The 27,724-nt window shown below is 35.2% G+C and overlaps 1 protein-coding gene across 6 annotated transcripts in view; it reads left to right on the top strand.

The window, feature by feature from the left end:
• The first annotated feature begins 2,063 nt into the window (after positions 1-2,063).
• Positions 2,064-27,724, top strand: part of LOC129745835 (vasorin) — a 596,253-nt gene continuing 570,592 nt past the window's right edge. For all 6 annotated transcript variants that reach the window (XM_055739197.1, XM_055739194.1, XM_055739196.1 and 3 more), the window contains exon 1: positions 2,064-3,689. The gene's annotated coding sequence lies outside the window, so the exon portion shown is untranslated. The remainder of the gene's footprint in view (positions 3,690-27,724) is intronic.

The following is a 27,724-nucleotide window of genomic DNA, read 5'->3' as shown; positions in this document are numbered from 1 at the left end:
TTTAAAAAATAACTACTATCTGATATTAAAAAAATTGTAAATAAAACTTAAATTAAAATATTCTATGAAAAATACCATTGTATAGTTCAGTTTATGATGCAACTATCGTCTGAAGACACCAAAGTGGGCAAACAAATAACATCAGGGAAAAATTTACTTTACTCAGTAATCAGTATCTATGTAATTGAGTAAAAAATATTATTTAAGAGACACGAAAGCCACAACCGTGGTAATAAATTTCTAGTTATCTAAAATAAATTAAAAAAAAATACAAAAACGAACATAGTTTATCGTCAGTGTATTGCTACTTCTCTCGCTTACACGCTCAATCACAACACTGACAGAATCTTCAGTGTTCCACCTTCCTTTTTTCCGATAAAATCTGGGGCACTGCCGATGCCAAACTGAGCGCATAAACAAAAAAAATGTGAAAAACTGGAAATGACCTGGTGCAAAACTGGGCTCATACGGATGCGCTAGTAGATTATATTATTGGATGAAACTTGAAGTCAGTTTTGCTGCAAACACTCTACGAGGCACGAAAATTAGTGTTTTTACCTGCTTTGTAAAGAACATTTGTTCCCATGTTGGGAAAACCTTGTAGTATGGTGTAACGGCCAAAAATTTCGGATCAGTCTTCTTAACATGCATTTTTATTTCACGCGTATATTTGTTATCAAACAACGCATTGTTTATCTGAGAAGCTGATTTGGAAGCTAATGAGTTGAACTTGGTTTATTGATATTTTGTTGAAATATGTTTGAATATATTTTTTTTTTCATCAAACCTTCCAAATTAAGTGCAATTTATAAGCTTGCAATTGAGCCAAACCGATCTGCAATAATTTGTAAGACAACTAAGTTACGGTCAAAACAAATTGGCATATTTATTTTAACGGTCGGACTATTTGGTGAAAATCATCAGAAAATAATTAAACATTAGCTAAAGTTCTGAAGAAGTTAGTCTTCAAAATATTTCAACGAAATATCCATAAAGCAAGCTCAACTCATTAGCTTGCAATTCAGCTTACCAGATAAACAATACGTTGAGAAACGCGTGAAATAAAAATGCATGTTTTAGGAGAATGATCCCAAACTTTTGGCCGTTACACCATACTACGAGGTGATCCCAAGTTTTTGGACGATGACTCAAGAGGCTATTGTATATAGTTTATAGGTTTTGCTCTCGATCTCTTGAATGAGATCAAAAGAATTGCAATATGTCGAAAAATGGCTGAGATATGGCCGATCGAAATTTTCATGTTTTTAGGAGGTAATCCCAAACTTTTGGCCGGCAGTGTATGTATCTACCACTTCATAGTAATTGACTCGTGCTGGACAAAAATTGGGTACGTGAAGAAAATGCTTCTAAATAAAATTCTACTCGTTACTATCGGTGAAAGGCCAATTTTATTGTTTTGAAATGTGTTTGCGAAAAAGGACATAACTTTTAACGATAAGGTCAATAATTTTTTAAACAAAAAAAAAAATGCCAAAATAATTATCCGATGAAATAATAATTTGTAAAAATGTATTTCAATTGATTGACTTTTCCATTTTTTTAAAATAATTCAAACCTTGCAACTTCCCATCCCTCAGGATTTCACCTCACTTCCTTGAGTGAGCGTTCAACCGACAGACGGACGGATCCGAATCAAGAAAACCTCGCTGCCGCCGCTCGTAATGAGGTAAGCAAGCAAGTAAAGCAAGTAAGCAAGCAACCAGCCAGGCAAGTAATGGCTCCAAACAACAGTTATGTTCGCAAGAAGCAGCGGCTCAAGCATCCTCCACAACAGAGACGGTTCGGTTAGTCGGGTGAAATTCAAATGTGCGGAAAAGCTTCCAAGCGTGGAGCGGCTCGAGTGAGTTCCGGGCCGCCCTACATTGAGAGTGAGCGTCCAGGCTTACGGTATCAGCTGGAGCTCCAGTCTGGAACTCACTTTTGGGAGGAAATTTCGTCTACCAACAACCCACCGAAGCCGGTGTACGGACGTCGTCGACGATGACTACGAGACATGTGTTTTGTTTGGTGTGTTGGTCAAACGTAAATCTTACGCGATGCCGGACAGTTGTGTTCCCGATGTTGCTCGAGGAGATCGTTGAATTCCGACCCTAGACTTGTCGCGTGTTTGCTTGCGTGCCACAACACAACAGAAACTTCTTAAGACCTCCACTGCTCGATCGCGTGTGAGAGAACGAGTGATCGGTACACTCAGTCAGGCTCAGGTGTCCAACGGAGATCTTGGAGCTTGGGAAGGTTTTGAGTGCCAAGGCGCATTCCAGCTTCGAGGGGGCCGTATCTGGGTCTTGGGAAGTTAGTCATCTGTGGTCGCTGGAGTTTGACGCATCTCTCTCCAGTTCGGAAAGGTGCCGTTTTGGGTGTTTTGTTTCGTCGTCGCGTTTGAGCGGTTCTTTCGGGTCTAATCATCGATAGATCTTGGACTAGTTCTTCGGACCGTGTGTGACTCTGCCTTGAGAGGAGGAAAAACGGGATCGGCGCCAATTAGTGCAGCGTTTTGCTTCGCTTTCGCTGAATTTTCGTGGAGATTTTTCGGTTGGTGTCTATTGTTGGATGGCCACTGGTTTGGCGTGTGATCAACGACCGATCCCGGGAACGATCCCGGAAAGTGTATAATGAGTAAAAAGTGTTGATTTGTGGTGAGTCGCCTGATTCGGTTTCTATTTTGGCTGGACAGAAGATAATTGTTCCCCCGCGTTTGCTTGTTCGTTTTGGCAGTGAGAGTGCCAGTCATAATTCTTAACACTTGAGGCGTATCGCTTCGGCTTTTGGCTTCTAAGTATCCGGCTTATGAGGGGATCGTACATGTGCTTGCGCCGGATTTGAGCCACAGAAGAAAAGTGCGCTTATGAGCTGCCGTAGGAATAAAAGTGCCGTTAGATTGTTGCGCTATTGAAGAACTTGAAGCGCTGAATTGCAAAGAGTTAACTGTGGAAACATCGAAATTGCACAGCATTCAGATAAAGTTGTTCCATTTAATGTTCGGTTTTGAAACAACAACAACAACAACGAAAAAACTTCGCGAAAACCTGGTGATAAAAGTTGATCCACTTAGTTGGGATGCAAGTTATTGGTGAACCATCAAACTTCGATATTCGACAACTTTAATTTGCTGTGTTGAGGGAATGAAAATTTAAACTACCCGGAGAACATCTCTGTTCGAAATTAAGAAATTAACCTACTTGAAGAAATAGTTTCCCAACACGTGCCTGATCCTCGTACTAATAGATCAAAATCTCGTCTCGAAGGCCCCTCTCGAGTGTTAAACAGAGTGCGACTAAATCATTCATCACATACATTCGTTCGTTCATACACACATTTTCCCCCAAGCCGATTCCATCATAAGTATGTGTCCACGTCCAGGAACGTGATAAAGAAAAGTGGAAAATTAAGCACCAGTGATTAAAGTTAACAGTTAGCTTAAAAAAAGAGAGAGAAACAAGGCGAAATCAACCTGTACAGTGTGTTGTGTTATCATCGAAGCCGTCGTGAGTGTGTAAAAACTAGTGATCTTCACCTGTTTTGCTGCGCGGAATTTTGGCCGGCCGATTGGAAGTTTGTGCAAAAAATTGACCCTGTCATACCGCCAAGATTGCAGAAACGAGAAAAAAAAACAACAGAAGCTGTCAAACGTTTTCTCTGGTCGATAACCTACCCCCGGATGAATTAAGGTGTATGTGTTACATTTTTCTTTACCCCATCATTTTGAACTTTTATTGTCGAAAAAAAAAAACGAAGACGATTGAGCTCATCTGTCCACTTTGATTAGGTTTTCATTATTTTTTTTCGGTTTTGCTCCGGTTTTTATTCGGTGATTTCGAGATGGCTATCGGAGGGAAAACTGGCCTGGCGGCAATTGTGACAATTAAAGCACCGGCTTGGTGCCGAATTGAGGCACCAAAAATTCGGCCGAAAACATCACCCTGATCCATGTAATGATTGGGAATTTGTGGCGGTGTTGCGGCACAGTGATTGTACTCCGGGGAAGGGTATTTCTGTAACAAACAACAACGGCGAAACGAAAGCCGGTCAATCACGGGTTCATCCCCGACTCCGGGTCGCTATCACTGTAGTTATTTCTGTTTTAGCCATATAGTCGGCCATCAGCATCATCATCACCGCCATCAGTTGACTACTGATGATGGTAGTAATATTTTCTTCCGGACTGTGGGGTTTTTGTTGTTGGTTTCGTCCGAGTAGGGCACACTAATGGAAAACAAAAACCGGACCAACCACCCCCACCCTGGCTCATAGTCGGTTGATGTATTTTTTTTTGTTGTGAATTTGAGTCGATCCAGTCGGATATGCCAATTTTACACCGGCTCGCTTGGTCGGCTGGGTCGTTTGACCCAAATGTGAATCAAAGAGGGGAGGTTCCGCGCGGAATCGTTGTGGTTGGGATTGGTTTTGTTTTTTTTCCTACTTTCTGTGTTTGTTAATTTGTTGTGATTGGGAATTCAATGAACTTGGATAAATTTGCGATCCGGCGTTCCAGCAGCGAGTGCAAGAGTTAGTGTGGTAGTGGTTTCGCGTGGAATTTAAATGAAAATAAGTTTTCAAATATTTGGAAAAATTCAATCACTTTTCAGACGAAAAATGAACACTTTCTTTTTCACGTTCTGTTGTGAAAAAATCCAGCCAATATTTATCAACAGAAAAAGTGTCCGGAATTATTTGACAAGTTGAACCAGAAAACATTGAAATACCAAGTGGATACCAGTTTGAATATGTACCGTGAACTGGGGGAACTTTGATCACTTTTTTCATTCATTTTTGAATATTTTGGAAGGGGTTGCTTCTTCGTAATACCTAAAAGCTTTAAAACCCTTACTGAGGTGAGGAGTATTAAACATGATCATTGATTACAGTAAATTCAAACGACATTTGTAGTTATAATAAAATGTTTGTTACAAAACCAGATTTCAAGTTTCGGGGTAACTTTGATCACTATGGTTTTTACGTATCTCAACATCTTCAAATTTATTGTTTTGATGCCTTTCAGCACAGAATGCTCAAAACATCGATAACAGTAATTTTTTGTTCGGACTCAATTGAATTTTCCCACGTTTTCTTTCAAAAACAAAAAAACTCGAAAGATGGACAATGTTGTTGCATACATTTAGGGGCAAAAATTATAAACATTTCTCAATTTTTTTTATCCTCAAAAACAAATAAAATTTTACCTTCATGCAATTCCCTAAGTCCTCGTACTGTTCCCTTGTTCTTTTTTTCTTCAAATTAAACAATTTGATAGTATTTGTAGCCATTTTTTCTATACTGGCTTTTTCATGGAAAATTACCATTTTTTTAATATCCAAAAATTATCATCAAATGACTATAAAAATAACAATTAAACTTAACCTTAACCAAGAAAAGAGTTGAACTTTCACATTAAACAGCCTATTTGCTCCTACATGCTTAAATTTGATCTGGTGAGATGTTTGTTTGTGAGCATTAAAAAAACCAGATATTTGAAGATTTTAAAATCATATTTTAAGTAACATAGAAAAAATCTTCTAATAAAAATCAAATTGAGCTCATTGGTAACTCAATCTACAGGCTTTCAAACGTAGTAAACAGTTTTCAGATATTTAAACTTTAAACTTAGTTAATGATGATTATCTGCGTAAATTTCATGTTGATCAAAGTTACCCCGCAGATCAAAATTCCCCCAGTTTACGGTACTTTGATTGATTAACCAGTTAATCAATCAAAGTACATATTTGAACCCACAGCCCCACCACGTTTTACACAATATGCTCTTATAAGTTTACTTATCCCTTCCAGAAGCGATTTAAGGTTTTTCAATCTGATATAATTAAAGTTTCCATTGATTTAAAATATTCGTAATAAAACATGAAAATAACTGTTGAAATTTGATGTTAAACTAAAAATGGGAACAACTGTTTCCAATTCCCCAAAAAACCAGTAACATCTTCTTCTTCATTTACCAACAAAACTTAAAATTGGAAGCTTCCTGGAAAATGAAAGACTTGGTTCCTTCATTTTTCTTTTTAACATAATTTCTTTTGCATTTGAATATGCATTGCAGAGATTACAACGGCCAGGCCAACCATGTGGTAAATACCGCAAAAGATGGAGGAATAAAACGTGGAGCTCTCTTTGAAACGCTTCATATGCTCTTTGTCCAATAAATTCATATAGAATCATACAATACCAAATTCTGAAATCGTCAAAAGGTTGGATCTCACTAAATGGGTTTTTGTCGACAAGTCACATTCTACGCTGATTTGGAACAGTACCTACATTTTAAATTGGCAGGAGTCAAGCTGATGTTTTTTTTTAAATGTCAGAACCTACTGCAACCGAAGTTCTTAAAGCTGATTCTTTTCATCCCACATTCTTCAGTTTATTTTTTCAACAGGACACTTAACAATTTGTACACGTTTGCGGTTATTTTAAACTGGATACGATACTGGTTCTTTTTTATTTAAACTTTTCCTTCCTCAGTTAGAATGACTTTTGCACAGAGCGAAAATTGTTGACGTCCGTGCGAGTCAACGCCTACTCGAACTCTCAGTAACCAATTACTGAGTTGGATATTTACTTTAAATTTTCCTATCGGAAACATAACGTAACTACTGATAACTTAAGAAAAGTTCCATGGGAGAAACTTTTGAAAGCTTACTCATTTCCTGAAAAAAGTAAGTTGCTATTTAAACTTTTAACATATGTATATAAAATTTCGAAAAAAGGATACAAAAATAATAATGTAAGGAACTTTATTCTTTTGCATGGAATGTAAGATTTTTTCGAACAGTTTGAAGTAGCACAAAATCGATAGGAAATTTTGTTGACTTTATCAAAAGTGTTGTTATTTTGATTATTTCAAATAAATTTATTCTTATTCCAATCTCGTAAGCATGTTTTTCAAACGTCAATGTATTGAAATCTTCCAAGGAAGAACTTTTTCAACAAGAAAAGCATAAAATGCATTATTTTATTAAATAGCACCATTTAAGGTAAAAACTTTTATATTTATGAAAAGAAAGTCAACGAAAAATGATACAGTTGTTACACGTTACAATACACTTCGAACCTACTCAGTTTAAGATGTAATGTGAATTTAAATAATATTGGATGGAGTTTAGAGGGTATTGTAGGTATTGTTATTTAAAAAAAATTAAAAAACAAAATTAAGGAAAATTAAATTTTACAAATAGCGCAAAATGTTTGCTGTTATACAATTTCTGTGCAACAGGAAACAATTCTTTTTATCTTATCTGCTTTACTGATAAAAAACTGTTGAATAACAAAAAAGCAACAAAATTCATCATTTTTCGAGGTGTAAAGAATGAAAGCTATTATTGACTAATTTTTGGGCGCTGATTTGAAAAATGGAACTTGTTTTTTTTTTATGTCAGCTCTTGTTTTAGATAATTTTTCTATATTATTTTAAAATTCGTTGAATAAATAAAGGCACTTTTTTCCAAAACTTTAGAGCAATATTTTTAAAATTAAAGTTCTAACTCAAGATCAAATTCCGCAATGATCGTGTTCAATTTTGATTGCTTAAAAAAAAGAGACATAGAAGATTTCTTTTTGTTCATTTTCTGCCAAATCTGTAAAATATGAGAGTTTCAACGAAACTTTAAATAAGAGATAATTTTGAGATGTCTCAAGGATGATTTTAATGTGGAAAATTTTCGGGAAAGCACTTCAAATTTTATTTAACAAACAAAGTTAATTTTTAAGCCGACGTTTCGATATCGTATGATTTCATCTTCAGGGATTAAAAATTAATCGTTGTCTTTGCTTTCGTATTAGCGTACTGTTTGGATTTCTTCGTCACTTTAGTTTCACAGAAATATAAGGAGTTTATTCGAAAAAAAAATCAGCACTTTGTTATGTGCATAACTTTTGAATGTATGGAACAAAACCGATGAAATTTTCAGTGAATCTGCCTGGGAATAAAATGTTCACATGAGCGAAAACAATACAATACAATATATCTGTCTGTTTTCAAGGTATTGCACCTTTCCAGATCCAACCAAAACTGAGTTTCAAATTTGCTAGACCTATTTCACTGTTATTCAAGGAAAAAAGTTTAATTCAAAGTCAGCCTTCTTTGTATATTTAGCCATTTTATGTGTCAATAGTTATGTAGTACTGACTGATTTGCCGCTTCCACAAATCGTCAGTCAGCTAAAGTGCTAGACATCATATTTTTCAATTTTTTTCTCCTTGTTTATCTTCGGAACATCCAGGTGAGACTTTTGAACAACCAATTTTTTCGCTGGAAACCTACCAGGTTCCTGCTAAAGAGTTCGTTTTGTGGCCCATTCCGTAATTTTTCAAAATATCTCCCCTCTAGCGGTTAAAATATTTAGCGCACGACTTGACCACCGTATTTTGTTTTTTTTTTTAACGGCTGGCAGCTTTTTAATCTTGCATAAATGAAGTTAGGTCTGTTTTGCTGACTTTTGAATTTCGTTGTTTCACTCGAGCAGAGAATAGAGGGAATTCAATTTCATTCGAGTAATGAAAGTGAACTGCTCGAAATTGAAATTTGTTGGAGTGAGACGAAAACATCAAATTATTTCATTAAGTTATCCACTTAATTTCAGTAAATGACAAATTACAAATATCAAAAATGTCCTGTTCTGTTATCACTCAAAACCTTAAAAAAAACATAAATAAAACCATGTCTAAGTGTTTTATTTTTATTTTTTAATAACAAAAACTTGAAGAACGATTTCAGATTACTTATTAACTTGACTAAGCAACTATTTAAGTCCCCGACATAAATTCAAAAACAATATTTGTAAATTTGTGATAAGATCCAAAAGTTTTGTGAAGATTATGTGGTAGGGATTCGACCAGATCGAACTGACGTCATCCGCATTTTTTCGAGTCACTCGAGTTTGATGTACGAATATTTTGAACTATAGACGATTTCCTTAAAACTTAACGACCAAAATCAATTGTTTATAACCCAAAAAACACGATCCAGTGAACTATATGAGTTTTTTCGGTCTCGCAGAAAAATTACATGGCTTTCAAAATCTGTAGTTTAAATTTTTTCTCATGGCGTTCAGTTCGGTCAGGTCGAAGCCTGGCCTTCTTTGATACCATTTTCAGACATTTCAGAGAAAAATCTGGCCGAACATCGTAAACTGAGTTATTCTACTTGAAAATAGGCATTTGATATACTATAGTCATGAGATTTTCATGAATAAGATGTTAAAAGCCTGTCATAGTGGCATCCAAATTTAATTCAAGAAAATCCATAAAATCTGTAAAACATATTTAGAAATCAAGAATGTAAACTGTAAATTTTAAGAAATTTGCTTGAAAACCTGTGAAATTTAGATTTTTCTGTGATTTAAATAACATTGCTCAACATCCAGCTATGATATTATCTTCTACGGAATTCAATATTTAAAATCAGTTTATTCACCGTTTGTAAAAAAAATCTTTTATTCGAAGACAAAATTTGAATTGCGAATTTTTTTTTTCTAAAATGAGCACAGAAAAAGGATTTTTAGTCTACAAATTTTAAAAGAATCAATATCAAACGCTGGGAACTCAGTGATTTTCTATAAAAATATGTTTATCTCACTTGAAATTTTTGCTGAGCAACAAATTCCATTTTAAACTTAAGTAATGACAAATAGCATCAGTTTGACCAAAAGAAGTTATTTCTGGAAAATGCGTTCAAAACTGTTTTGAATCATGGAAAATCTTCCAGAATTTTCGTTTCTTAGAAAAAAGGGAAGAAACTATGTCTCTGTTTGTAAAAAAATCATTGAAAAAGTTCAAATCGATCTAAAAACTAAAATTGTTTTTTAAAAGTGATCTAAATTTAGTTAACAGGAGACTGTTCATTTCTGGCTTATATATTACACTTTTTTTTTCAAATATCTGTCGTTATTTAAAACGACGTAATGCTCTGCCTACTATTAAATTCTAAATATTATTTTGAGTGCGGCTGACGAAAAGTTTTCCAATTTTAATTTTGCCCATGGTATCAAAATGTTGCTCACCCCTGCTCTAATGTTATCAAATATTTGGCATCGGAAAATTTGAGATACTCAATTACAAAATAGTCCAATAATGTTGTTTTTTTTTAACAAAATCCCGATTTATCGTATCTCATCAGCTGGCTTTGCATTTTTTTTATCAGTTGAAAGTGTAAACTTAGTTGTAGGGTAAACTTCTGCACAATTTCGAACTAAGTTTATTCGTTCCTCTTTTCAAAAGATGCATTGAAGTGATACAAACTTTCTGACGCACCGGAACTAAAACTCATTGAAAAATACTCAGCTGTTTTGAAGCAAATGATCTGTGAACATCTTAAGTATGTCGATTTCGAGGAAAAATTAAGAGAAAGTGGGTACCTATTTAGAATTTTACTTCTAGTTATTATGCAGTATTGGAACTAATGACTAAGTTAAGTTAAGTTAAGTTAAACTAAGTTTCATAATGGTGATCCAGAATTGTAAAATCTGAAACAGTTTCATCATTTGCAGTTTTTTTACAGATTGATAAGTTGAATTTTGATTAAATAACTAAAAAAAATCACAATGACAGCCAAAAATTCAGAATTTAATTAAAATATTTCGGTTCAAATTCTGATCCAAATTCGGCTTTTTTTCTCATAGTTAGTTTAAATTATTATCTGGAACTTAGATTCAAAAATCGCTTACAAATTTGGAATTAATATTTCGAACTCAGGTTTAAAAGGCAGTACTAATATTCTGAATCAAAATTCAAATTCAGCTCAAAGTTAAGTTTTATAATCAAGATCAAAATATCTATATGAGAATTTCATTAAGGACTCAAATTACAGACGATCGCCGTTTCATAGTTTTGATTCTGAATTCAAAATTAAAATTTCAAATTCAATGCAAAAGAGTCAGTTTGGAAAACAAACTAAAAGAAATCACATATATAAAATAGATCATGAAATTAATTATTAATAATATTTTTTTGTTTTCAAAGAACTTGTCCTTTATTTTCTAGATAAAATTCGAATGTTTATTCGAATAATTTATATTGCAGATTCTTCTTAAACATGGCTTCAAACTAAAATCTATAATTTAATTCGATTTTACAAGAATAGAAAATAATTCTGATTTGAACCGCAAAACTAAAACTCTTACTTTTATTTCGCAATATTTGATAATTTTTTACCAATGCCTCACATGGGAATGCATGTGGTTAAAAAGAATAAGCTTACTACTTCTTAATTGAGGTTAATATAAAAAGTTTTTCTTTAAAATGAAATCTTTAAATCCCTTATTTATTTTTGAAAACTTCTTGAAAAAAAATTGGCAACTGCTATAATAATTTTCGAAAGTTTGAAATAAAAAAAACGTTACTTTTTATGTGAAACAACTCAAACCTGAATAATTCTATAGAACCTACATTTTTTCACTATTTGTTATGTATGCATTGTTAAAGCAAAAATGAAATAGGAAATATATTATTACCAAACCACCCCCATGAGCCAGTCTTCCAACAGTCTTGCTTTCAGATATTGCGAAAAATCTTCGGAGTAGAGTTGGGTACGGTTGCACGGTTATGACATTGATCTGGAAAAAAGCAAACGTACCAAAAGTTCACAAAGAACTTAAATTTTATTGTCTGGAAGTTTTAAAACATCGGTAAACAACAAAATTTTTTTAAACCGCTTTTTATGTGATGCCATTTAATGTGGGACACCCTTTATTTTTCTACTTTTCTTCAAACCTACCGAGCGAAGATAACCATGTTTTAAAATATGTTAATCTATCAATTCATGTTACTGAACACTGTTTGACTATCAGTTGCCAAAATTAACAGCTAAGATAATCTTAAAATCTTGAGAAAACTGTAAATGGACCTGTTTTTCAAAAATTAATCAATATCAAAGCCTCAGAAATCCTTGGTCAATGTGTTTTTCGACCTAAAAAATTGTTTAATGTCACAGAGTTACCATCATTCAGGATTGATTTTCAGAGGAAAAATTATACTTAACTATTTTTTTAAATTTTTTTTTAAATTTTTTTTACATAGAAAGATGGAAATTTGAATTCAAACCATTCAACCCGTCCCACTAAAACCACCTTGGGCTTCCTTAACTAATAAAGAGAGATGAAACACTAACCCTGTCTTAAGTCGGGGTTGGGAAAGTACGACAAAAATTAAAAAGTATGCTCAATTAGCTCAATATATATTTACTTTTCATATAAGTTGAAATACCTCAGCTATTTGTGGGCCAGTTTTAACATAAAGCACATAAAAATATAGCTATGGATCAGTGTTAATATGTTTCAAACTTTGGGAAAATCTGGTTGATGTGTTTTAAAACTATAACGGAGAAAGTACTGAAAGTTAAGTTTATTATCCCCTGTGCTTATATAATTTTTGAAAACCTTGTCAAAAAATTTCATATCTATGAACTATTTCGTAGAACAAAAGTTGTTTGTAGTCATAATATTTCATTTCGTGAATTTTTCCTAGATAAAAAAAAATGGGATCTAGAGGGTTAAGATTGTATGCTTCATGATGATAATTCTCAGTCGAACACGAATTTGTGGTGTTTCCGAGTTTGGAATTTTTCTTAAATAGTTTTTTTCATTAACAACTTCAAAATTCGATTTCTGCACTTCTTGTGTTTGTTTTGCCTATGACTAAAGCTGTTCATTTCATTGAGTATTCATTTTTTATTCTATCATATGATCAAAGTGATTTTAAGGTTTTTTATTGGCTTGCATCTTATAACTTAGCTAGAAACCAAGTTTTTTTAAAATCCTTAAGCCGCATATGTACGATTACACGCCCCTTGTTCCCAAACAAAGCTCTTCGGTTAAATCACTTAAAAAATTCCCGCAACCTTATTCAATTGACTCGGGGTGTTTGATTGAAGTGAAAATGCCATTCTAAGCCGAGCATTATTGCGAAACGTTACTCGCAAATCACGAATTCAGTCACGCAATCCCCCGAAAAGCTTCCAACCGGAAAAAGAATCACACTGGCATATGACACCCGGAATACTTACTTGGCCCGGAACATGGAGCAATGTACTCCTCCCAAATTCAGCACACTTAGCCGTGGTCTAAGCTTACGCCCGGCTAAGACGGAATCAATCACACATTCTTGCGATTCCGATCGACGACGCTAGGAGGGAATAAAAAAAATACGCGTCACCATCCGAAAATCTTGAATCCACCAAAGATCATTCACCTTAGGGAGGAGATGTAAAGTAAAGATTTTTTTTTTACTTCCTTCTGCTCCCACTCTTTGGTTTGTTGATTCACCCGATTAGGTGACGAATCCGCAACTTACAATCACTTCCATCCCCCATTCCGTGTACGGGCACTTAAGAAGGAACAGGAAAGGGGAGATGGGCCAAAAAAGTAAACAAGCCATCGAGTAGATTCGACGTCCGGTTTTGAATGTTCGGGAATTTAAAATTTATTGATTTTTGTCGTTGGTTCTGAGTACACCATGAGAAATTTCAAAAGCTTTTGATAGACTTCTTAAATGAAAAATTTCTTCTAGACCAGGTTTTCTGAACAATTTTCAAATTTTCTGTACAATTTTCCAAATTTCATAAAAATATTTTCAAAAAATCTAAAATCTTGACTACAGATGGGATTGGAAAAAGATTACTTCAAGCTGTGCTATACCAAATCTTATGTCGTTCCGTCAATCACTCAAGCCGCCTTCGTTGGCGTCGTTGTTGTTGTTTGGTGGGTGAAACGGAGCTTCTTTCCGTGACAGTTTTTCTTCATTGCCTTTTTTTTTTCGATAGGGTGGAAGAATGTTAATTCTTTTTTCAAGTCGATCCATAAGCTTGTTTGTGGGAGATATTTGCATACCTTCACGAAAATAATGCTTCTACGTGCCGGGAATCGGCAAATGCGTAGCGTGGCCCCTCCTCTCTTCAATGAGGGGAATAAAAATCAGCTTATAATGATGGCCAATTCTTGGAGATGATGTAATTTGAGAAGGCTTGGTATTTTTTTTCTCCTGATTTTGATTTTCGATTATTTGATCTCAGCTGGAATAGTTAACCATATCACGTGCCCTGGTTCTATCATGTTATCAAGTTCTCTTTTTCTAAGCAGAACAGGTTGCTGAAAATTCGTTCAATCAATTGCTTTTCTGGTAAATATTAATTTAGTGCGGAAATCTTGCGTTTTTACTCAAAATCCAGGGCAATATTGAGTTTAAGTGTTAGAAAATCTGAAAAATTACAAAATGACATAAAATTAAATCCTGCTGCCTTCGAAAATTCTTCAAACATTCTGTATTTCGTATTTTGACAATCTGAAGATGCAAAAATTTGCCAAATAACCTCAACTTTGCCATCTTTTTTCAAAATTTATCTGGTATGACTTAAACATACATTGTTTGAAATGTACGATTTTTAAATTATTTTTATAACATTTAATGAAGTAAACAATAGAACCCTATGAGCAACGTATAGCATCATAATTCAGCTTTCTTGGACATTAAGTGACAATTTTTTAAGCATTCCGTAGCTGATCTACAGTCTTTTTTCTGAAGCATATTTTTCGAATTTTTTTAGCCTTCAGATAACGGAGAACTGAAGTGCTGCAGCTGAATATTGTCGGAAAAATATGTAAGATAAATACAAGGCTCTCAAAACGGCATCCGATTTTTTGTGGGATTTCGGGTCCACATTTTCCCATTGTGCATTGGATGGTTTGTAAGGACGACGTCCCTTTAAAAAGGGCCAAATTAGATTACATTTGTACTAGAAGTTCGCATAATAATCCTCCGTTCCAATTATCAGCTCTCTTATCCATAAGTTGGCTTAGCTATAAGAACATTTTTAAGATGTGCAACTATTAGAAAAAATCGGACAATATTAGGCACGACATTAAATTTGCCTCGTGCAACTATTGGGCACAGACAACCTGTTTTAATGGTTTTGAAATGTTTATGACACTTTTTTCCAACATTTGAATTTTTGAATCTGGTCGACCAAACCTGCTTGAATACAATCGACAAAAAAAAGAGCAAATTCGGTTGAAATGACTAGAATACTGTATAAAAATAAAACTCATTTGCTTTGCTGTGCAATTTTTTTTAGCAAATTTGTTAAAAATTATCATATAAGGTTTATTGGAGACCTGAAATACCATTAAAAATCTGCTGATAAACTTTAATTTAAAAACATTTTTTTCAAGGAAACTTCCAGGGGTTGACCAAGTTTGCCCGGATATTGTACGGATTTTTGATCAACAATTTTGAAATCAAATGCCCGGATTTTGTCAGTTTTCTAGAATAACGTTTTGCAAAGGAAAGGGATTGTCAATGTAGTTCGAGTAGTCCGAGGTTTCATCTATTTGGGAAGGTTCTTCCTCCGACTATCTCGAATAAGTGGGGTTCTGAAGTTAATTGAAATCAATTGGTTAACGGCTTGCACGCAACAAAGTTGTAGTCAATATACATTCTACAGAATCAAAAATCTAATTTTGTAAATACATACAAATGAAATTTGAAATACAAAGTGTAATTTAATGTTAATCATTCACAGTTTGTTTTCGTAACGGTTTGAATGTTCAGTGATTATATCAAATTTTTAAACTAACTCGTCAAACTTAATTCATTTCTCTCTTCCGTTTTTTTTTTTCGAGAAAAGCGATACAATTTTAATCAAGAAAATAATATTAATAAAATTGATAAAATAATTTGATAGTTATATTTCACGAATATTTTTTTTCATCTCTGTTATATGTAGGGAAGAACTATAGAAACGCAACAGCGAGGTACGATGGCACTTGGCATTATTTCTAAAAAAAAAAATATCAACGGCTTAGAATGATGTTTTTCTCCATTTTTCTTGAAGTAAACAAGCTTTTCAAGTATTTTTTAGGAGAAACCGCGTTCTATACATCATCATAAATAATTAAGCTAAAATCTGACCATTTGGCCCTGTTTTGGAAACGTTGTCATGACTGATGTTTTATTAAATCATTATGCTGTAAAGTTTTGGTCACCAAGGTTTTAATAAAGCTTTTATAAATCATGTAAGCAATTTTTAGTTTTTCCGTGAGTACTCCGAATTTTTTCCAACATCCATAAATGGTGATTGCATTATTGAGATTCGATCTGGTAAAGTTAATAACAAAAAAGCAATGTTCGATCATATTATGAGCATCTTTTCTACTGATAGTCAAGATTTAAGCTGTAATGTGTATGAAATAGTATCTTCAAATAAATGCGCCTCTTCACATCTTAAGAATAAAGAAATTCTAATTAAATGTAAATTTTTATGGAAAAATATAACATTTTCCGGCCAAAACATTTTTCAGTAAGTTTAATTGTAAAACATGACATGATTACATCGCAAAAATAATTGAATTAGGGTAGATACTCTAGATTTCGACAGGAGCTAGTTTTGGACAATTTTTTAATGAAAGGCTTATCTTTCTATTTGGTGGCTTAAGCTATTTATGTTCATATTTTTCGATTTTTGCTCTCCCATTTTAGTATACGTTGGTTATAAAAATTCTTCTAAATAAGCTTTTGAATAGTTGTTAATCAATAGGTAATTCAAAAGTAGCACTCGAAATTACCTGTGAAATTCAATGCCATCGACCAAATAATAATGATTTTGAATTACGAAAAAACTCCCCTTTTATTCGATTAAAAGCAACATAAAAGGAATTAATGGATGGATAAGGTTCTGAAATCAATCTTTTCGGTAATTTATTTTATATTTTTGCTAACATTTAATGAAATTTCAACTGTTTTCTGAGCTGTCGAAAACTAGCGCTGAAAATTCACCTAATAATCTATTTTTCGACACCCATCTTCTTGGGTATGTTTATACTGTTTCCATGGTGTAAAAAACGCCGTGAAGTAGACAAGCAATTCCAGTTTGCAAATATTCATATTCCTGAGCTAACAAAGGAGGTGGAAATATGCTTGTCGAAAACTAAAACTTTTTGTGTCGAAAACTAAAATTGAATGTCGAAAACTAGATCATCGAAAGGTTTTAGTAAAAGGATAATAAAACGTTGTTTTGATTCTTTTGATCATTAAAAAAAGGTAGAGAATGAAGAAAAACGTCTTATTCATATAACCAATCATATTTGAAATGAGAAACTCTAGTCAATAAATTTATTTACATGGTTTTTCTGACAAAACAATAAAAAACTGTCGAAATCTAGGTATTTTACCCTAATTGAATTTAAGAAAGCCAAATAAATAGCTTAAAAATTACGTTCTTTTCGCAAGCCAACCAATCATACGCGTTGGATGAGTTGTTATTCATCAGTACAGTAAATGAGGACAGATTCTTTAAACGAAATAAATAAGGGTTTGGTTGTGAACGCCAAGATGTCATGAGTTGAAGTCGAACTTCGTTGTCTGACGCTATCTTGAAATCCAAGATGGCGGTTTCCACTTAAATGTAAAATGCTGTAAATGACTACACATCGCATGAAACCCTCAAAGTAATGGTATTAGATTGAAGGGCTGAACTTGAAGAAATCGAACTTCTTTTTATGCGCCTTCCTGAAATCCAAGATGGCTGCTTCAGCTTAAGTTTAAAATGCTGTTAATCACTAAATATCCCCTACTATATGAGAAGTGGATGAAATAGCTAATCAAGAAGAGGTCGAGTTTTGCTGTCTGACGCCACTTTGAAATCCAAGATGGTGGCTTACGCTTAACCTTAAAATGTTGTAAATGACAAAAAATCACATGAAACCCTCACGATATGGGTATTGGGTGAAAAAGCAAGACTAGAAGAAGAAGATGGCGGCTTCCGATTTACTTTAAAATGAAGATAACGACTAAAAATCACATTGACCCTCACAATTAGGGTATTGGGTGAAAGTGCTACACGAGTAGAAATCAAAACTCGCTATGTGTCGCCACCCAAGATGGCGACTTTCTGTGAATTTTAAAATGCTGTAAATGGTCAAAAATTTATTTAATATTTCATGTGTTTTCAGTGAGTTTTGGCATTTTAAACTTAAGCAGAAGCCACCAATTCGACTTCTACTTGTTACCAGGCTTCATTATGCTCATCTTGATCAAAAGGAGACAGTGAATATTTTTGCTCCGAATAATTGTGAGTCTTTTTTTAATGAGCATTTCAACCTCTGCTGCTGAGAGTGGGGAGAATTTTTTTCTCTAACGAATGATCACTCTTCTACTGACAGAGCACTGTTGGAGTGTGACTCTGAAAACAATCAGTGGTACTTTTGATCAGTGAAATGAATTGCGATCGTTGATTTCTCAGCCAGTTACTGAGAAGCTATTGAAAATTTCTCCTAGCGAGAATGAGATTGGGTGACTGTGTGATTGAAATGCTCTCCAACAAAATATGGTCTGCTTGATCGTTTTAAGTGTGAGAAAGCATATTTCTCCCAGGCGTTTGACAAGGAGATGAGTAAAAAAGAGCCAAAATCAAGAGAATCGAAGAAGCCTGCTTGTTACGCCCTTTCATCCCATACCCATATTATGGAGGATTCAACCGATTATCTACAGGTTTGAAAAGAAAAGATTTCATGGTGTAAAATAGCGAAATTCAACTTGTACTCGTTGAGCCGTTTTACCCATTACCCAAAATGTGAAGTGAAGATTTTCAGTGATTCATAGCATTTTCAAAGATAATCGGGGGCAGCCATCTTGGATTTCAATATGGCGTTTGATTGCAAAATTCGACTTCTACTCATAGAACCCTTTCAATTTAAACCCATATTGTGGATGTTTCATGAGATTTTCAGTAATTTACTGCTTTACTCTACTGTGTGCTTTTTAAGCTGTTTAAGTTTTTAAAAAAATATAATTTAAATCGTTATTATCATTTTTAGAGCTGTATAAAGAATTTATGCTTGATTGTTGCTTTCCATACAGTTTTCCCTTTGATTCTTTGAAGCGGAAGGATTTATTTAAAAAAGTATGGCATTTGTCAGGTTTCATGGTTTGAATACAAGTTTTCAAACCTGCCTGTGCAATCTGATGAAATTGGAGCTTCACGTTTTCCCACTCTTTTGGACTTTCCGATGATTTTTAATTTCATCAATTTTCCACAAATTTACACCTAAAACTCAAGGCCATGTGTTTTATGGTTAGTTTTTGAATGCATTTGACTCTCAAGAGATTACAAATATCATATCGAAATGTGCCTTCTCTCCAATAGTTTTGGCGTTTGACCCTACGGTGTCTTTTCGTTCTTCTTGCTTCTCAAATTATTAATAGAGCTGTATATATTTACTGATGACTTTACGAACATGTTTACTGGTGCGTTTTGTACACTGGACCCCTGGTTTTTATTTAAATTTTGTTTCACATTTAAATCGAAAGATGTTGACCAAAGTTAGCGAAAAGAAAAGTTTTTCCGTCAACTGAAAAAAGCGCTTCAATACATCCCATTTCCAACGTTGACCGTTATCCATCGATTTTCAACATGGACTATTTACGATCAATCAACCCAGCTGGTCCACCTCGTTCGATTATCGGCTATGCCTATGGAAGGAAGCGAAATCAATTGTGCTCCCCATCGATGATGATGATGATGATGCCAAGGGGTGCACAAAAAACCTACCCGGGTTGTTGTCTAGTTGATTGACTCGCTCCTGTCAGCGATCCAAGGTCCGTTAGCTCCTATTCTAATTAGGTTACTCACCGATCACCGGTTCGTCTATCTAAATACACAGGGGGAGTTCAGGAAAATTCTCCGATAGCTCCCGCGGGGCAAAATGGCCCCGCCACACCCTGCCGAGTCCATGGAACAACATAACTGGTTTGTTGGTATCCCATCAGGTGGCGATCTGAAACGGACCAGCAGTCTCAGCAAGTAGGGCTACTTCTCACAAATCTCGGAGGGGAGCTGCTAGCTGGGCCGGCAAAACGCGAACGATTAAATAACATTATGACCTAGAAACGAAGAACCGGATACCTGTCGGGTGCCACCGATCGAAAGCGGGACCTGTAGAATTAGACCACGACGACGGCGGGATCCACAGCGCCAAAACGGGGAATGTGGTTTAAAATCACTCCCGATCGAAGTGGTCCCCTCCTACTGTTTGGGAGCTCCCAAATCGATTCCATTGAACTGGGGGGTCCAAAAAGTGTTAAATCCGTATTATTGTCCCTATAATAACCTCTGATAGAGCTTGGATTGACTGATGATGGGGTTTTGATTAAAACCCGGTCAGCGCCAAATGACCGTGCTTCCGTGGCTTCTCACAGCTGAACAAACCCGGCTGGTCAACGCACACGGGAAATCATTCCGTTTAAATGCAAAAAAGGGGCAACTCCGCACTACTGGGCTAATCGATGATTCAACTAACCCGAGTGCCTTCTGTGGGTATTATTTATGAAAACCACAATTATAAAATAATCAACGGAAAGGCGGACAGCTATGGGCCAGTCGATGCCATCCCGGGACCAGTCACAGCCAGCTAGTGGCAAGAAATGTGGATGTGGCTTTAGGATTCCGAACAACATATGGCTCGGTTTTGTAATTTTCCCAGAGTGGTTCCATCATGGCGTTGGTTCGGTTTTGAAAATTGCGATGCTCCACAAATGCTGATGTTAGATTTACGATTATCGTTTTTCTAGGACATTAACTAAGTCTATCACTGGTTTAGACCTAAAATTTGTTCATGAAGTTGAATGAGGTTTCTGTTTTGAGGGTGAAACAATTGACCTATTTAGTATGAGCTTACCATATCCTGCAACGCCAAAATGAGTATCTTAACCACGTTTTTAAAAAGAGTTAGGAAAATAAATCAAATCGATTTAAATACATTCAAAACTAAGACATTGAGGTCATAAAAAGTCCGAAAATTTGGTTAAATATAAGTTATAAAGCCTTTACGAAGAAACTATTCAAGTTTTCTTAAAAATAAATTTACAAATTCTTTGAAAAAGTTTTAATTTTTTTTCCTTTTTGCCTCCTAAAAGTCTTTTTAGTTTAGTTCAACATTTCGAAGAAACCTATTATGAAAATTGGATGTATGTTTTTAAGTAAACTGCTACATTTACTCATAGAAAAGTATTACCAATCAAATATTCAACATTTAACGAAAAATCTCGATAACAATTGCTTATATTCGAGACTCAAACCAATAATATCCAAACTTACAAGAAAACCACAGCGATCTATACGAATTATTTAAAAAAAACACACACACAAACTTCAAGAACAGCTAGGAACAAATTATTGTTTTTTGTTAAATTTTTTATCTATAAAAAAGAGTACATTCAGTAAATTTTTACAAAAACAAAAGAACGTGTATTTCTCGCTTGAAAAAGAGTACATGTACTCTATGGTAAACTTGTAAAATTTCACGGTTTCACCTGGACTTGCCCGGATATTTGACACCTTATTAGGGAAAAGTTCATACTGGCCCAATTGCCAGGATCACTTTTCAATCAGATCAGAATGAAACTCTTCTATTTTCACTGTAAGTTTGTAATAGTTTGTAAATAAGTTTGTAAATGCAGGGATAATCTATTTTTCTTGAAAGACGGATTTAACATGTCTCATTTGTGCATCAAAAACCTGTTCCCTATTCCAATATCTAACTATTTAAAGCTTTGCTAAAAGCTTCAATTTTTTAATTTCTGATTTCCAGATGAATAAGAAAGAAAAATCATTTACATTTTTTTTACAGATTTTTAACGCACGAGTATTAAAGTTCAATAGATTTAAACGAAACTATATAAAAAACTTTTTTTAATTTTGATTTTTTATACTTTTTATAAATTTTTTTTCATGCCATGTGTCAAGAGCAGAACAGCACTGATTAGATATGATGATCTATCAGTCATTTTGTCAATCGCCTGTATGCGCATATTACCCAATTGCGCAACTAGAAATGCTTCCCCCTACTTGATGGCAGGCTTTCAAAAAGTTAAAATTCGCATAAAAAGTCCAGGATTTTCAAAACTTTTACTATCAAAGTATACAATATAAATTTTATTATGCTACGTTCAGGAACTCAGGAGTATAGGCATTTCGTGGCCACATTCCTAACCAAGGTGATTACCAAGCCACAATAGCCTTTCCCCTTAACACTTAGCGTGAGATTCTTGGAGGAATGGCGTATAGCTAGTCTCCGCAAAAGAAATGTGTGTTGTAGGGGAAAGTCGGGTAAGACGGACATCCTAAGGTAGAATCGCAATAGAAAACCAGATATTGCTATTTTCATCGCAGTTTTCGTGCAGATGGGTAGTTTAGGTTGTTTGCTATCGCATTAACCACTGGAATTAGTAAATTTCCTTTATCAAGACTGTTTTTATAGCCATCTAAAAAATGCTTACAAAGTACACTTTTCAAAAATGGTCGGGTAAAACGGACACTGTTCAGAAAAGGTACATTTTGCCGAAAAAATTGCTGTAAATGTAGATATTTTTGTGAGTTAAGTATAAGAAAACGTTTTTAAACCAAAAGGGAACCAACTGGTCCGAGTTCAGAGGCGAAACAGTGTGCTTTCGGAATTCCGTATTTTATGGGCGCTTTCTTCACCGGAGATCCTGTTTTTACAGTTTTTATGGCCTGTTTGAGATGTTGAGTGCTTTTCGACCGGCAATTGCTCTTGCCGAGGTGTTCTGAAGGCATATGGAGGATAAAACCGATGAAAAATTCGAAATACCTGGAGAAACTTATGTGTCCGTTTTACCGACCTTGAGGTGTCCGTTTTACCCGCCTTAGCAACTTTTTTTTTCTAAACGATTGATGTTCAAGCCCTTTAACCGAAACTCGCCGATATTCCTCCATCTGGTTAAAAAGAAGCCTAATAAACACTCTTCCTTTGAAAACGGTTGACATTTTCGAAAATTTTGCGAGTTATGAACTATTTTATGAGGAGAGAAAATTACATCAAATAATGGGTTCTCAAAGTTTTTGTTTGTTTTGTTTACTATTATGGGACCTTGCTTGCTATAAATAAACAAAGGGTCTCGAAAGTGTTGATACACTTAGGCGAACATATTCCCATCATTAGATTAGTGTCAAACATTGTTATTCACGAAATATTGAAAGTGTCCGTTTTACCCGCTGTGTCCGTTTTACCCGACTTTCCCCTACATGTGCTGCAATCCATTTTCCTCTATCGACTACACGGACTTCAGCGTCGTCGTTGTTGGTTCATTCAAAAATAGGAAATCCTCAAAATTGTACAGTCGAATTGAATTTATTGCTTGTTCCCAGTAATCTTTCATATGGTTCAATTCGCCATATTGGTTATCTTAAACCAATCACGGAGTGCAACAACTATGCCATTGACCAGGAGGGGCCGTAGGTGGACCATAGTTGATAGCAAGTTCAAGCTAATAGGGTAAACAGTTGTTGTCACTGGGCCTCTTAACCCATTCGAGACCGATTGCACACCGTGTGTGCAATGGAATTTTTGTGCCTTTGCCAGAAAAACCATTCATTGTGAGTTTACTATTGCTCGGAAAAATAATATTCTTATACCAATGGAATCCGGAAATGTTAGGCAAAATGTATTGAGAAATGGTTCTGATGAAAATCAATCGACATAAAAGTCATCTAAGAGTGAAGTACTATAAGTTCGAATGCCGTGAAAAAGCCTCCGTCTCGAGTGGGTTAAACTGCAGCTTGCAGTCTAGAAGTAGAAAGAAGTAGAAGAAGAAGTCTCTTGTCTGAAATATGTACAGAAAGCTTGTGAAAATTAACTAAGAGTGTTTAAAAGTCTGAAAAGATACTTCAGGATCATAAACTTTATAATTTTTTTAAACGGTTTTCATAAAGCCGTGATTAAAATTGCTATTTTCAATCTCTTCTAAACAAAATTCAACATTACGATAACTCTTTAATCTACAGATTGATTTTTCTTTACCAGTTAGCAATGCTCATAGATCCAAATGCATTAACTGTTGATGGCCCCTTGATCATCTTGCTCATCGGCTAATTATCATTGCACCTTAAGCAATTAGGGTTTTAAAATGAGACAGGCTAAACCCCGTAGCGATTTTAACTGCTAACGAAAGACCATAAAAGTGCAATTCATCATCAACCGTGGTTCTTTACAAAGTTGATATCCCAAGAAAAAAAGCCTCATTCTAACCAATCGTCTGTTGTAAAGATGTGTTCTTGGCAGTAGCCACTCAATAGATTGAAAGAAAATACCAAAGAATGATTAGAGCCATAAAGAATGACAAGAAAAGCTCTTCCAATTCAATGTGAGAATGTATTTCTTGATTGGCAATGGTGGTGAGCTACCATATCGAGGGAATATGGCCTATCGAGTGTTTATTGTATGCAAAGTATTGAAGCACTTGCTTTTAGAAAATTTGAAGAGGCCCTTATAGGTACAAATGGGGCAATCGATTGAAGTTGAAAACATTTTTTGTATCAAAATTTAACTTGAATTCCTTAAACGAATCCAAAACCATTCAAATTTTCAGGAATTTAGATTTTTTTAAAATTATTTGGAATATTTGAACCAATTTTCTCGTTACAAAACGTCTTTCCTTGTCATAATTATTTATTTCCCACCTTGTCTACAATAGCAATGCAAATGTATATCTATTTTTTCCGCTATAGGATAATTTAAATGTAAATGCGATTGTGAACGAGTATCGCGCGGTTCACACGTTGTTGGGTCCTCACCCGATGATGTCGGACAGCTTCCCAAGATCCAGAGGGACGGAATCCATTCAATGGTTTAACACTCCGGACGACGTAAATATAGGTTTCGATTCTTTCACACCTACCGGCTAGAAGCACCCCCTTAACAGCCGCACCAATTGATCCCGGACGGAATTCGGAGCACGCCCAGCTCGTAAAACTGTTCTTTAACCTTCTTTTTATCCACCCAGAACATGCAGCAGCAGCAGCAGCGCAAGTTGGAACTCGAAGCAGCAACATGAGCAACAACAACCGAGACAACGACGTATGCTTTCAATGGGCTTTTCTCAGGTTATCATGTGTAAGAGCTAGAGCTATAGGAAGATGATGGAAGGTATCTAATTTCTGGCACGAGCTTGACACCTTCAGCATGAACTGTCCCATTCTCGGGAAGCATCGTCGCCCTGTCGTGGTCGTGTGCACCGGACTCATATTATTAGGGAGCACTCCAGCACCACTAAGTGGCTCTCGTGGCACCGAAGGTTTCTGGACTGCAGCTGGACTAGTTACATGTAGGCTTTCTAGTGGACTTGGGCAAACATCCAAATGTTTATCGAATCGAACCGGTTCTATCGATGCATCTAGCCGGTTCAGGTCTACGATTCTAGGATCTGTTTGCGTATTTTCCGAAAGTGTTTATATGCGTGTGTAAGTGTACTAACTTAAGTCCTCTCGTTGGTCCGGTTCGGATTTAGTGCAGCAACTAACAGAACAACCGGCCCTGGAGCATGCAATGCAAACCTATTGAAGCACTGCTGCTGTGGCCTCAAGAAAACCCGATCTGACTAGGAGTAAGGTATAAAAGGGGCTAACGGTATCCGAGCTTTGAAGTTGGGTTAGTCAGCAGCATTGCATCGAATGGGATCGGAGCGGAAGTATTTTCCTGCTTGTTGCGATCTAAAGGGGAAAAGAGGGAAAGCCGATGACGAGCATAGGTAAGCAGCACATATTGGCTGCAGATCAACCGGTTTTCTTTGATGGATGAAAGAGCGCTTATTATCGCGGTTTAATAATAACGTCATTATGGGTCCACCCCAGGAACACAAAGCAGGCTCTTTAAATGATGATGCGCCTACTTTACCGTGATGGCCCCGCCGTAAAATGTATCGATAATTAGTTTGAAAGCTGGTTGGTTATAAATTTTTATTGAAATATAAATTTTGTTCATCAATATTATTATTTCTGTATCATTTAGCACATCAGAAACATGGAATCACACAATTCATCTGAGCCATTAAACTTCAAATGGGTTTTGAACCAGTTCATTGAAGAAAAAAAGATTATAATTTATTACAATTTCTGAATTTCATTAAATGCAAAAAAAATGTTCAGAGTGACTACTACAGGGATTATGACACATTACTTACTTTGCTGAAAAAGTACATGGAAAAATGCATCTTTGCTCTGTTACTTTTGAACAATGATGCAGCCAAAAAATTATTGATTCAATATTTGTTAGGCTGCCACGAATTATTATCAACAGCCTTAACGCTATCTCAATACATGTTTAGAGGTGTATTGGATAGTGGTATTTGTCCAAACGGCCGAAAACTACCAGCAGATCGTAACCTAGAGGATAGCATCCTTGTCTTCTGAGCCAACGTTCATGAGATCGAATCTCGGTCGTGACATAACCTGGCACACGTAGTATGATAAAGGTTTTTGGTTTTAGCATTAGTGAAATGCTGGGTATGCCGGGTATATCTTGGAATTGTACGCCTCAATGATGCATGTGGATTGATCTTAAAGGAACTTAGATTGCACTTGGAGATCCTACCTAGTTATGTGTGTGCTCGTAGTGCTGCCGGTAAACAACTGCTTCGTCAACCAATAGTGAAGGGATGTCAAGAAGCATAGCAAAGTTAAAAATAATAACGCGAGGTGATACCACAATAGATCAACTTAATGGTCACAGTGGACTCTTTTCCCAACAGGAAAGAAAAACGGCCAAAAACCGAATATTGACCTTTTAAACTATTCGGCGGCATATTCGGTCGAATATTCTGCCGAGTATTTTAAAAAAATACAAAAGAGATTATTTCAATTTCCTTCTTTTTCTTCCAACTTAATGCCCCTCATGTTTTTGAGTCAATTATTTTCAATCAGATGATGGTACCAGATACAAGATATTTTTTAAGCAGTGGGCCCTCTGATTTTCAAAATGTCACCAACTACTGAAAGGACATCAGTTGACTTGTCTCTTCTAGCAGACCCGTGCAAAGGACCCGATCAAGGACCCGAAGAATTAGGTTCCCAACGCCTTCTTCCAACTTATACCATATTTTGGAATTGTATCAATCTCTCTTCGAGATAATGTTACTTTTCATCAGGGTAAGAAATTATATACAATGAGCGAAATAAGAATAGTACCACTATGAGTTTTGCTTGTAAAAATATGAATAATTGAAAATGAAAAAATTTCTATTATTCATTTATGTTTTTCCACAAAAATAATCTTAAAATTTGCTTTGTAAAAGTTATGCTTAATTTTTTCATTCACATAAAGTGAAATGATGTTACAATGGTTATGGGTCAACTTTAAATCAGATAAAACAGGTTGGAATTCAAAAACTTTGATTTTTTTTTTTCAGTAAACCACACTTTTTCCAGTTTCAAGTCATAGATGACAGCACTATCTTGCAGTTTACACCAATTAAAGACTCAATATTGACATTCCGGGTCTATTCAAGCCCATATCCATAATTTCGAGCTAGTTTTCCAACACAATTTTGTTGGAGATCACGCTAAAGATAGCAATTCTAGGTTTTCAAAAACTCACCAGCAGCAGAATATCCTACCGGTGAAGTTTCTGTTTATCTCAACTTCCGATTCAATTGCAAATCTTCTGGTCCATCATTCTCCATAGGAATTTACAACGTTATTATGAATTTCGATTTAAGAAATTCACTTTTCAGCGACCTTGATCCAATTCTGATTCGTTAAATTCGTTATCTTAGAATTTCCAAGGCGTTCACGTGGTACCATATACTTAGTTCTTGATCAAAATCATCCAGCACACCTTATTTAATCCCGAATAGTAAAAAATGTGTCTCAATTCCGATTAACAGCATGATAGTGCTGCCATTTTCGAGTTAAAACTGGAAA

Source organism: Uranotaenia lowii, chromosome 2, assembly GCF_029784155.1.
Source record: "Uranotaenia lowii strain MFRU-FL chromosome 2, ASM2978415v1, whole genome shotgun sequence".
NCBI classification, from domain to species: Eukaryota; Metazoa; Arthropoda; class Insecta; order Diptera; family Culicidae; genus Uranotaenia; species Uranotaenia lowii.
This window is presented reverse-complemented; position numbering and strand designations above follow the sequence as displayed.